The following is a 12,678-nucleotide window of genomic DNA, read 5'->3' on the forward strand; positions in this document are numbered from 1 at the left end:
CCCTGGGAGTTAAGGGTCCCCAGGGCCTAAGTCAGGGTCTCCCTGGGGGCCCCCGCAGCAGTGCCCAGTGCCAGGAAGGCCGTCCCCCTGGGCCTCCTCTCGTGATGGGGCAGCTGGCCATCCCTTTGGGATGAGGCCACAGTAGGGAGAAAACACAGCATTTCTTGGACCAGCTTTGCCATTACTCATTCCAGAAGAATGGCCTGCCCGCCACTCTGGCCGGGGCAGGAGCACAGGCTGGGGAGGCTGCCAGGGGACCAAGGTGGCCACCAGGGTCCATGTCTGGGGTTGGAGCTCTCACTCCACTCACTCAAGTGGCCCCAGCCGAGGTGACGAGCCTGCAGGAGGGTGAGCTCTGCAGGGTCTGGGGTTCTCGATAAAGAAGCCGCCCTGGGATGCTGAGAGTCGGAAACGAGGGAGGGGCAAGGCCAGAGGCTGGGAGAGCCCAGGCCCTCTGTGTGTGGTGGGTAGGACCGTGGCAGGAACCCAGAGCTACAAGACGGGGGGAAGTTGTCAGAAACAGACGTTTTATCACGTGCAGAAGCTGTAGTTCGGAGGGGCAGCTGCTCAGCCACACACCTCAAGTAGAAAGGGGTCCCCAGGGACGACCTACAGCTCCAGGTCTCCAGGGTGCAGTGCCCGGTGTGCCAGGCTGTCTCGGGCCACGTGGATGGCCCGGGGACCTCAGGAGGGCTCATGGCGAGGTCCCCAGGCCTGCTCACCCCACAGGGCCTCCAGGGCCAGGCATCCTGGGGACTCCTGGTCCCCATCCGGGCTCAGGCCCCAGCCCTGCGCTGCCCTCCCCGGGCCTGCGTGTCCCCCTCTCCAGATCAGCCCACAGCTCTTCTCACGTCAGGTTGTTGAACGTCCACAGAGCAGACCCAGGACGGCACACGGGTGCAGCCAACACCAGCCATTACTAGCCTTGCCATCACTGTCCCTTCACTTACTGCCACCGCCCCTGCTGAGGATGGGACCCTCGCGGAGGGCGAGGTGGCTGTCTCGACGATGGGCCAGCGCGGGAGCCACACTCCTCTCGCGGAGCATCCAAACCGCAGATATTTTACTTATAGCGCCTCCAGCAGGACCTGCATGAATCTGGTGGCTGTCGGGCCTGACTGTTTAAGATGAGATTAGGGCACAGGAAAGGGGTCCCAGGTGCACACGCTGTCTGCCCCCATCCTGCCACCTGCACAGACGGAAGGAAGGGGCCCCTGTTGTGCGCCTTCATGTGCAGGGGTTCACCTTGGCTTCTCCCGAGACCGACGCCCCAGGCCCGGCCCCGACCCCGGCCACACTGGGCCTGCTGCCGTTGCCTGCCCGGAACCCCTGGAGAAGCACGCGTGCCCCCCCCCCCCCAGGCCTACCGGGGGAACCCTCTTTCTCATACTGAGTGGTTTGGAGGTGGCTGCTCCCCTGACTCCAGGCAGGACATGGGGCTTGAGACGGGGGAAGCCCTAGCTACAGCACAAGGTCTGGCGAAGGCAGGTTGTCCTCAGCACCAAGGAGACTGGCTTCGGGGCTGCGGTGGTGGCAGCAGCTGGGAAAGGCTCGGGGGGGCAGGGGGTGAGCGGCTGCAGGGGGACCGCAGGAAAGAGCCTGCCAGAGGCAAGGACAGAGAAGGCAGGGCCTGGGTGGCAATGTTGACATCCCTACCCAGCTGTTCCGGAACCTTTCGTTACATCAAGCAACGGAGCCCCTAATGGCCTTGGATGAACTGAATCATGTTTCCATCTCTTATGTCCCTGAGATCCCTGCTACCACGGAGCCGGAAGCCTCCCTGTACATGTGGTGACTGCGCCCACTTCCTTGGCACCGAGGCCCCCTTGGGACGCAGGGAGTCCGTGGAAGCGGAGGTTAGTTCTTCACTCAGGCATGGGCAACACTCTGGGGGCTGCAGCAAAGTCAGCCATGGGGGGTGCTTCTCTCTGTCCCGACACTCGGCTCCCTGCCTGCTGGCGCTGGGACCAGAGGGCAGGGTGCTGGCCACGTGGGGACTGGCACACCCCCCAGCTGCCAGGAGGCATGTACCTGGCTGGGTGCCGGAAGCACAGTGGACCCCAAACCAGACTCAGAGGCAGCACGGGGCTCTCCAGGGGGCTGAGCCAGTACCTCGTATCATTTGTTGACAGGGGCCGAAGCTCAGGTTGCCAGATACCAATCACTTCATGAGACTCAATGCACGATCTTAGCATCAAGTAAGTCCGTGCCATTCACGGTCACACACCTCCTGACCATTGTCCCCACAGCCATCAGCTCAGGGCAGTCACCCTGGAAAGCAAAGCCCCGTCCCTGCCCTCCGAGGCTAACACTGACACTGGACACAGCACACCACCGAGCCTGGCTGCTCCGATGTCCAAGACGCCAACCCGCAAAAGAAAGCGTGATCTCCACAGAACGTGTACCAACCACTGCTATGCTGGAAAGAAAAAAATTCATTGCCAAGTAAAATACCTAAGACTGTTGTCATTGAATCCTGCCTGGCACTGCCCTCCCACTCGGCCGGTCTTTTGTGTAACAGACCACAAACGGTTCACTAGCAAAAGCACGCAGCACACAAGGCAGATGCACAGGAGGCCGCCTGCTGAAACACCCTTGGGACATGAGGGCTGGGCAGAAAGCACTCTCCGGGGACGAGGCTCGCGTGGCCGCGGCCGAGCAGGTAAAAGACAGACAGCCAGCAGAGCAGGATGACGCCTCAGCCCCGGCCCTGCCAGGGCTGGAATGCCTTTGAACTAAACACATGTGAAAGCCCATGATGGGCGCGGACGGGAGGCCTCCCACAACACACGAACCGCATGTCCACCCCGGGAGGGGGGACAGAGGCGTCAGTCCACCCGGGGCAGCGAGAGCAAGAAGAGGTTCGGTCTGGGTCAGGACAGTGGTCCGGGAGCAGGCGGAGTGACCCCGGGTGAGGTCCGGACCCCTCAGTTACAGCTGAAACACACTTGCTTCTACGTAGAGAGATCAGCTTCTTCGCCAGACTTGTCAAAGGGATCTCCACTGAAGTGCAAAGGTGGGACTTGGCTTTGCTTTCTGGCAAACATAAAGACTGGCCCCGAACGTGCCCGACGCCTTACCGCGAAACGGGGAGGGAGGTTATTGAGAAAACTGGAAATAAGGAAAAGCGTTTTCTAGTCGGCGATAAGAATGTGAGGGTGGCTCTTCCGCGCGCAGTGAATTCAGCTTCCTGAGCACAAAAATCTGGTTGAATGGAACCATGTCTTGCGTTAGCCTGGGCTCTGTTCTGCCTGGAAAGGTCTGCCTGGGTCGGGCTGAATGTGTACAACCAAGGGAGAAAATGAATTTTTGATGCTAAGCATTGGGGTGCTGTCACCATTTCTGACTGCTGTGACTTGCCAGGACAGCTTACAGCCCCAGCAGTCCCCTGGAAAACTCCCCTCCCCCGCCAAAGACAGCCTGCGTTTCCCAGTTGGGTCAGTTCACTGACCCTCAAGGAAAGGGTCTCCATCACGCCCACCGAGAAGTAAGAAGCCAGCAAAGGTGCTTGCGGGTCAGCAGCTCATGCCCAGGGCAGCCAGCCCCCTGCCTGGCAGGGGCTCTGTGTGTCTTTCCTCTCGGGGGGCCAGAGGGACCCCAGCCAGGAAGCTGAGCAGGCCAGGCCAGGACTGGCCTACAGCCTCAGCTGTCCCTGGACCTGGTTTCCATAAGAGACCTCAGTCCTTTCAGCCTTGCCCCCAGGGTGCCTCTTCTACGCCTTCAGTGACAGTCCCTGCTTCCGCGTGGGTTTTCTCCATTTTACAAGGAAACTTAAAATGGGGTTTTCTGAGCTAGACTGAGGTCTTTAAGACAAGCATCATCAGTGCCAGAGAGAGGGCAGGACGCCTCTCAATCTGTGCCTGTCACAGGCCCGTGGTGACCACTGAAGCTTCATGAGCCCATTCCCAGCTTAGAACCACAGGGCTTTGGTTAGATAAGACTCTCCTGAAACTATTTAAAAAAGAAACCATGCACCCAGGCATTTTCTACAGAATGATCCGCAGCCTTCCTTAGGTCCTCAGAGGGGACTACGACCTCCAACAGGTGAAGAAATGCCCATCCAGCAGACAGTGTGCAGACTCCCAGGGGTGTTTGGAGGACCCCAAGCTTTCCCAAATTTCCGGTCGCCTCCTCTCCATCCCTGGGCCCCAGCTCCACTTAAGACACCTGCTTTCCCCCAGACAGGTCATGCTACTTACACTGCTGAGCAAGGACCTTGAAGTCCCCTGTCTGGAATGTTCTAGGCCTGTTGACTGACAGGAGAACATCCGGGAGAACCCAGCCTGCTGTCTTCAGCGAAGCCCCTCCAGACCCCTCCAGCAGCCCGTCTGGGTAGCTCTGACCCACCCCTGCGCCCAGTATCACATATAATACGCCCTGGAAGTGACAAGACCCACCCCTCCCGTGGGCATGGGGCACCCACAGGAAAACATCATGACTTTCCTTCGGTAACTTCAGAGCTAAACACTGTGTGTGTGTACGGCAGGTACTCAATACACGTATAAGATTTCCATTTCCTTTTAAATGATCTTACGGATGCTTTTAAATACTACCCTACCCACGTCTGAAGAAAACCAAGAAACATCCTTTGAAAGAATATTGTTGGCGAGCTCCAGATAGGCCTAACTTGGCACAACGCAATGCAAAATCATTAAATTTCAGGGGCTCGCATTTTCCTATTACATCGGGCCAAAATCAGGACTTTACCCAAAGGAATGGAAACAGGCAGGCTGATACCATCCCCAGTAGATGGCGGAGCTGGAGCTGATGTTCGCAACCCTGGCAGAAAGTCATTTACTGAATTACTGATGCACTTAATAAAGCGCGGCCACCGGCTGCGGCGAGCGAATGCTGAGTCAACTGCACTCCCGAACCGAGGACGGGGCTTCAGTGGCGACGTATTTTTAATTCTAGTCCTTAAACGTTCAGCTGTTGATGGGACAGAGGCCACTCCGAGAGGCAGAAAAAGCATCTGCCGGAAAAACAGCACTGATCACAAGCAATAATTTCCCCAGTCCCAACGCGGGCTTTGAGACAGCCTGAGAGAACGCGGCTGCCCAGGGAGGCGGTGTTGCGATCAGCAGACTGGATCCTGCCGTCGGGACTCGGAGCGTTTGCTTCACAAATGTAAGAAGCTGAAGCATTTTGTTATCTTTGGAAGAGCATTCACATGTTTGCGAGCTATTAAAGCCAGTGCCCTCGGGTGACCTTTTGTTACCCAGAACCGAGTTACTGTAAATCCTCGGGATCCTTGGATGTAACAAAAGGGTACAACTGTTCTGGCATTTTGTTCATTCACAAGGATACCCCCCCACTCTACCTCCTCACCCTACGCCTCTCCTCCCCCCCACCCCGCCCCCACCGCCCACAACCGCCCTTGTGAGAAGATTTCTGTTTCAGAGACTCAAGAGTGTCTGGGGCTGAGTGTCAAGCCACAAACGGCCAGAAGCAAGCACACATCACCCCTTTGCTCTCAGAAACTGTCCCAGGCCACGCCCTGGTCCGTGACCCTTGCCTACAGTGGCCTAGGGTCCAGATATCCCATCCTGGGTTGAAAGGCAGTTTGGAGGGGCTGGGGACTACCTGGAACCTTAAGCAAACCTACTCAGGCTGGAGGGCCTACGGGAGGAGCTGGGGCCTGTTACAGACGTTCCCGCCGTCTGCGTGGCCGCGGGGCCCTATGGCAGACCCCCACGTCTGTAAGCATGCTCTGTGGTTCCAGCTTCCCTTCCCCTGGCTTACCTCTCCTCCCATAAACACCCTGCACCCTGGCATCAGGCCGGAGCGGGGGCGTTGCTGCCATGCCTGCATGCACTGGGTTGCAGCCCTCGCTTTTCCCCAAATGAATCCTTTTAGGTGAGGAAACACCTCGTCGATATTATTTTCAATCGACAGAGGCCTCCCTGAAGGATAAATGTCGGGAGGCGGAGTTTCAGCATCTGAGAGTCTCTCTGTTCCTCTGTCTCCCCACTCTCTCCTCTCTGTCTCTGTCTGCCCACCCCCGTCTGTCTGTCTGTCTCTCCCCCGTCTGTCTCTGTGTGTGCCTCCCCTCATCCCACCTATCCTCCCACTTTCTCTTCTACATGCAGAGCAGTGGGATCTGGGCTGGGGCCAGGGGAGATCCGAGAGGGGCAGAAGCCTCCGCAGGAAGAAATCTGTGCCGAGAACCAGCCCCTTACCTTACTTCATGGGCAGGTCTTTCTGGGATCTAGAAGACGCACCCAGCATTCTGTAGGGAGGGTCCACTTGGTCTCCTCGCGTGGGAGGCTGCAGGCCCTCCCGCTCCTAAAGACCCAGTCTGCCTTATCTCAGAAATTCCCAGCCTTTCCCGGAAAGTGTGCTCTGTACCACGCAGATCGCTCCAGAACGGTTCAGAGCAGGCCAGTCTTGGGAGCACTGTGATGAGACACCTGGCCACAGGTAGCCCCGAAGTCCCTCTGAGCCCTGCTCCTCCTCTGCCCCTTGTACCCTTCAGCAGGAAGTGAGGCAATGCCAGACTCAAACATGAGCATCCCCCTTCCCCCACCTAGGACAGCCCTTCTCATCAATGGATTGCCACTGATGCTACATTTCAAACCACCAAATAAAAGCTTTATCCCATGCCTAGACTCCAGACATACAGACTGGTCGGGGCGGCCCCAGGACCTGAAATGTTGCAGGTGAGCTTCCCACTTTGAGGCAGGCCCTTCTGAACTGAGAAGAAAGGAAAGCGGAGCCCCTGGGGTTAATGAGGAACCTGCCAGGACAGGAGCTCCCCTGTGCCCGGGCTCAGCTCCCGTGGGTGTGCCCAACCCTGCAAGGGCGCTCGGCGTGTTGGCAAAGGAGTCCAGGCCGAGTCTGCAGAAGCGACTGAACTCCGCCACGCACACCCATGAAAGTCGTATTCCAGAGACAGCCCGGAAAACACCCCAGCACAGCGCTTTTGGAGCCCGTGTCAGAATAAAAAGCCTCCGTGCAAAGGTCACTTAGAATAACCCACGGTAATCAAGCAGCTGAGAGACAGGCCATTCAAAAGTCTTGGTTAAGAAGAAAAATGGAACTAATTTTCTCTCTAGTACAAAAGCTGGTGACTAATGTCCAGCTGGGAACATCCGAATAGATGGAAGAACATTAATAACCCAAAGTGATGTCTGCATTTATAGGGTGGGAGTTCAGGGACTTGCCTTGGGGACAGAGCATATGTGGCAGAGGACAGACCAGCGCTCAGATCAGAGCTCCCCGCAGCTCCTGTGTGAGAGCAGGAGACCTGGGTCTCCATGCATCACTGCCAACCAGTCACCTGACAGCCTTGCCTAGGAAGGGTCCTTGTCCCTTTGAAAGGACAAGGGACACATCTGCTTATCTGATACACTATATAGTAACGGGCTCTATTAACTGGACAGTGTGGATTGTATTTGAAACGTTTAAAATGAGACATCCTTTAAAACTATTTATTTGGCCCTGGCTGGTGTGGCTCAGTTGGTGGGACCGTCAACCCGTGAACCGGAAAGTCATGGGGCTGATTCCTGGTCAGGGCACAGGCCTAGGCTGTGGGTTCAGTCCCTAATGCGGGTCAGTGTGGGAGGCAGCTGATGCTGTGGGTTCAGTCCCCAATGCGGGTCAGTGTGGGAGGCAGCTGGTCCAAGTTTCTCTCTCACGCTGATGTTTCTCTCCCTCCCTCCCTTCCTGTCTCTCTAAAACCAATGGGCATGTCCTTGGGTGAGGATAAACAAAAATTTATCTGGTCTTTATTTCACGGGGAATCGATATTCAAGGATATATGTATTGTTTTTGGGAAACATATTGTGAACATTTTGTATTTTATTAGCGCAATCAACCCCTTTGAAGTGTTTGTGTAGCTGCAGGAAAGACGTGAGGCCCACGTTTCTGGCTCCAGGCCAACTGCTGCAGAGTTCAAAGGGGTGGTGAACCACATCAAGGTCCCTAGCACAGCACCTGGACAGGCGAGCCTGGACGGGCGAGAGCTGGGGAACAGCGGCCAGACCCCAGAAGAAAAGGAAGCTGGCTCGGTAATTCCCAGGGCAGGGGTGTCCCAGCGTGCACTCAGGGCCCGGCAGGAGCCCCACCCCACCTGCCTGGCACCTGCCTCTGGTGGCGGCTGGAGGACACCAACCGAAGCCCTTTACCTTGGCGGTGGGGGCGCCGATCTGAAACCCCAGCCCCCTAGACTTTTATCTGGCACTCGGGTTGGGAGAAAAATGCAAGTGACAAAACCAGAAGTTGGGTATGTCCGGGGTCAGTATCTGAAAGAACCGGCAGGCTAAAAGGACCCGGGAGCCCCATCTTACTCTAGTGATGTGGTCAGTACCCAGAGGAGAGAGGGATGCCACCCATGGGATGAGCCCAGAAGGAGCGCCATGGGGGTAGCCCTGCGCAGTCCCAGTGCTGCCCGGTGGTGCAGAGAGGGTGACCTCAGTCAGCACATGAGCTGGTATGGGCTTAGAGACGGCACGATGCTGTCCCTCTCTCTTTTTTTGGTAAGATTTTATTTTTATTTATTTTTAGAGAGAGGGGAAGGGAGGGAGGAAGAGAGGGAGAGAAACATCCATGTGTGGTTGCCTCTTGTGCGCCCCCAACCCGGGACCAGGCCCGCAACCCAGGCCTGTGCCGTGACTGGGAATCGAACCGGCGACCTTTCAGTTCTCAGGCCGGCGCTCTTTCCACTGAGCCACAGCAGCCAGGGCTGCACCTCTCTTTTCAGCACTAACAGGAGAGTTCCAAGGACCTCAGGGGCAGTGTGTAGCTCCTTCGCTTTTGTCCCAGTCTGGACACCAGTGCACCGACCCTGGGTTCCGCAGCTGCTGTGAGTTCACGCAGCCTCCCGGGGCTGGGGTTGGTTCACATCGGTGTTTTCTGGCACAGAGTGAGCTTTAATTTAGTCCATGAGCCCAAGTTACAGGGCACTGAAACTCGCCCGTGTGCCCCATAAACCACTCTAATGCCAAAGAGTCAACGGTGCGTGTCAAAGAATGGATTTGTTCACGGGGCACAGGTAAGCAGTAACCCCATGAGACTCAAATACTTAATGGTGCAAAACTTGCATAATCATTCAAATTACGTTGCAAAAAATAAAGTTACCTAGCACATAACGCCATATCGATTGGACCTAGCACTTTGGATGACAGGCAAAAGGTATCTCCCTATCAATATGGATTTTGACTATGCTCATTTATTTGTTTGAACGGCACCAGTCCTTCATGCATGCAATTCACAGCCTCAGCTCTTTTGGGGGTGTGATTGCCACACTGAGTGCCAGGCATGTGCCTTGTACTTGGTGGGTGTCACCAGCCACGCTCATGACAGCCGTGTGAAGTGCAGACTGTTGCTCCCATCGCAGAGGACACAGCACTGAGGTGTGGGTTCTGAGTGGCCTTGCCAAAGTCACACAGATCCAGGACTTTGGGGGATCCATACCTGAACCCCACACGCAGACCCTCAGAGATACACTTTCCATCCTAAAAGCAGTGGCCACCCGGGGAGGGGAGATAAACTATTGGGGCAAGTCAACTGGAAACCCAAACAGCATCTGGGAAGTGCTCTGGGACAGGCACGAAAAGGAACTAAAGCAAGAGAGATCTTGGGCAGAGGGGTCAGGAGGCTTTGTGGAGACCGAGGCATTTGAAGTGGGCCTTGAGATGTGAGTCGGGGGTCCCCGTGCTGGAGATAAAGGAGAAGGAGACTCAGAGCAGGGGACTGAGCAGGCTCCACCCCTGAGGATCTACTGGGGTGTCTTCAGGGTACACCAAGCCATGGCTTCAGGAGGAGGCAGCATGCCTGAGGCTGGAGATGCTCTTGGAACACCCAGTTTTTCCCTGGAGATAGTCACACATTAGAAGGCCAGTCTTTATCCTAATGGATACATTCGTTCCTTGTTTGGGCATCAGAACCAGGGTAAGTACAGCTCAAATGTTATAAATGAAAAAGACGCACCAAGGGAAGGCGTGGAGGGCGGCTTCCATGGTGCGTCTCCTCACTGCTTCCCACCTGCCTCCTTAGGGTGTCCCTGGGGTCTCTCTGGCCCAGCCCAGTCATTTTAGCAAATGCGCTCAGCATCGCCAAAGAACTGTCTTGGCTGGGTGCTGAGGACACAGCCGCCCTTAGGGAGCTCCAGTCCTGCCTATCCTCGCACAGCAGGCTGGACGCCGGTGCCAGGAGGTGGATAAAGAAAATATTGGGGATGTGTTGGGCTGATCGGGGGAGATCACACGTTTAACCTGGGGCCTTTCGAGCTGGGCGCATTTGTGATCCCAGGAGAAAGGTGGGTGGCAGCTAGCTGGGCAGGAGACTGGCAGAGGAGCAGTCAGGCTAGAAGTGTGCCTGGGGCTTGGAAGGAAGGAACTTTGACAGAAGGGGCGCCGTGGACGGTGATGACAGAGCTAGACACAGAGCCACGTGGACCAGCAGAGGCATGGTGGGGGGGGGGGGGGGCATGTATCCTGACCGACTGAGTCTCACACTTCAGGTCCGTTGCTCACCTTGTCAGCTCCAGCTGATTCCTCATGCACCCACCCTCACGGCGCCGACCCTGCAGCCCCATGCTCCCTGCAGCCCCTCTCAGGCTTGAGGGGCTTTCCCATGAGTCCTGGAGGGAAGGGGTCACACACTGCAGCACGGAGCCCTTGGACATCCTTCCAGCTCCGTGGAGGGCTGACCCAGGGCCCACGCCTCTCTGCCCACCATCCCTCCACGGGAGTGGGGAGTAGCCTCTGTGGATCTGATTTTAAATCTAAAAACATCCCGATGCATCCAACAACCTGGCCTCCTCACAAGGAGATGGGGTGTCTGGGGTCTGGAGGGGCGAGGGTGCTGATTCACAGGCATCACTAACTCTAGAAACAAAGGCCTCTGCCCCTGCCCGAGGTCACCGTCAGAGGCGGTGCCACACCTGGGGGAGCTGGGTGCCCCCCCAGGCCCTTCTCACTGAGAGCACAGCACGGCTGCGGGCCACCGTGTGGCCTTTTGCTCCCTGAGAGTTTAGGTCCCTGGCTCAGGAAGCACAGGCCCCACCTCTGTCTCCCACCGAGTCTGCCCCACACCAGCTGGGGCCACCTGCAGGTACCCCACCACTTCATGCCCTCCTTCAGCTTAGTGCACTGGTTTTGGACAGGCATGCCCCTCCCCCCAACACACGCTTTAAATGTTTAAATGAGCATGGTCTTTATTTTGCAGAGGTAGAAGCAGTTCGCCCACTCCAGGGACGCACATCCAGGCACCCTGGGTCAAGGAGCACCTGAGGTCAAGAGCAGACGGGGTGTGGGCCCCATGAGTGAGACCCGGGGACACCCTTTGCCGGCTTTCACCCATCTTCCAGCCCAGGGTAAACAGAGGCGCAGAGCTCCATGCTCTTTTCCTCTGGTTTCCCGGACTGCGGGTCCCACAGAGGGGTCCTTCTCCAAGGCAACCCTGTCACGACTGCAAGTACAGCCGTCTTTCCACAAAGGCCTGCCGCTCCAGGAAGGAATTTAGGTCAGGCCAGCAGGTCACGCAGGGCTCGGCGCTGCCGCTGCATCCTGTGGGCTGCGGTCGGGCTTCCCCAGATGGTCCCGAGGAGCCCGCAGGCTTGGCACCGCACTGCGCGCTCAGCCGCGGGTCACGCCGCCGACGCCGCAAACCCTGGCAGCCCGCGCCGGCCCCTCCCGGAGCCCCAGCTGCGCCCTGCTCGGCTCCCGGCGCCCGCGGGGCACAGGGCGCGGGACCACCGCAGCCTCCCGACGGCCGCCCCCGCCCCTCTGGAGTTGGCGCAACTCCGAGCCACTTTCTCAAAAGCCTCCTGTCTTGGTCCCGTCGAGCGCGTGGCCCCCAGCACACCCACTGGCATCCCCTCTCCGTCTCGCCCACTTCCACACAGGTCCCTGTCGCCGTCCCCGGGCACCGCCGCCACCGGCAGACACACGCTCTGCGGGTCCGTTTACCGGGAGCGAGCGCGGCCGATGTGTCGCCAAGTTGAGCTATAGGGGTTCCGGGGGGGCGATGCCCGAGGTCGCGCGGTCCCCAGCCGCTGGCAGTGGGCGCGCAGCGGGCCAGCAGGGACCCGGCTCGGGGACCCGGCAGCCCGGCACCCCGGCGCGGCCCTTCCTCCCCGCGGCGGCGGCGAGGCGGCGTCCCGGGCCTGTGCCGGCCGTCCTGGGCGCACGGCCAGCGGAGGAGGAGCGCACCCGCCCCGCCCGCACCCCGCCGGCACCCCGCGAGCGCTCTCACCTCAGGGGCGCCGGTGCGGTGCTGCCGATCCCGCCGCCGTGGCGAGTCCGCATCTCCCGGGCGCTAGCCCGCCGCCCTCCGGGGCGCCCTTCTGGCCCCGCCGGGCTCGAAGAAGGGTCGTGAGGACGCGCACAGGCCGCGGGTTCAGGGCACCGGCTCCTGCCGCCCGCACCCTGGCCGTCCGCCGCCCGCAGCGGAGCAGGAAATTTGTCCAGCCGGCCCCGCTGCCTCCTCCGCTCTGGCTCCGCCGCGGCCGCGGGGGCGGGGACCCGGCGCTGCGAGGACCGGGGGCGACGCCTGGTGTCCGGCGAGGGGAGCGCACCCGGGCGCCCGCCCCACCTGGGGCCCCGGCCCCGCCCGGCGGGGGATGACGGCCTGAGGCCCAAGGCGCCCAGCCACCCAGGCTGGTGCCCTTTCCGGGAGACACTGGCCGGGTTTCCACCACCCGAGCCCAGGCGCGCAGGGAGGGGGTCAAGGTGT

The 12,678-nt window shown here is 58.8% G+C and overlaps 1 protein-coding gene across 1 annotated transcript in view; it reads right to left on the minus strand.

The window, feature by feature from the left end:
* PTPRE (protein tyrosine phosphatase receptor type E) overlaps nucleotides 1–12,425 on the minus strand; it is a 118,637-nt gene extending 106,212 nt beyond the window's left edge. The window contains exon 1 of the mRNA XM_090278683.1: nucleotides 12,199–12,425. The gene's annotated coding sequence lies outside the window, so the exon portion shown is untranslated. The remainder of the gene's footprint in view (nucleotides 1–12,198) is intronic.
* Nucleotides 12,426–12,678: the final 253 nt, after the last annotated feature.

The sequence above is a fragment of the Furipterus horrens genome, unplaced genomic scaffold, assembly GCF_987537825.1.
Source record: "Furipterus horrens unplaced genomic scaffold, mFurHor1.1.pri manual_scaffold_5, whole genome shotgun sequence".
In the NCBI taxonomy this organism is placed as follows: domain Eukaryota; kingdom Metazoa; phylum Chordata; class Mammalia; order Chiroptera; family Furipteridae; genus Furipterus; species Furipterus horrens.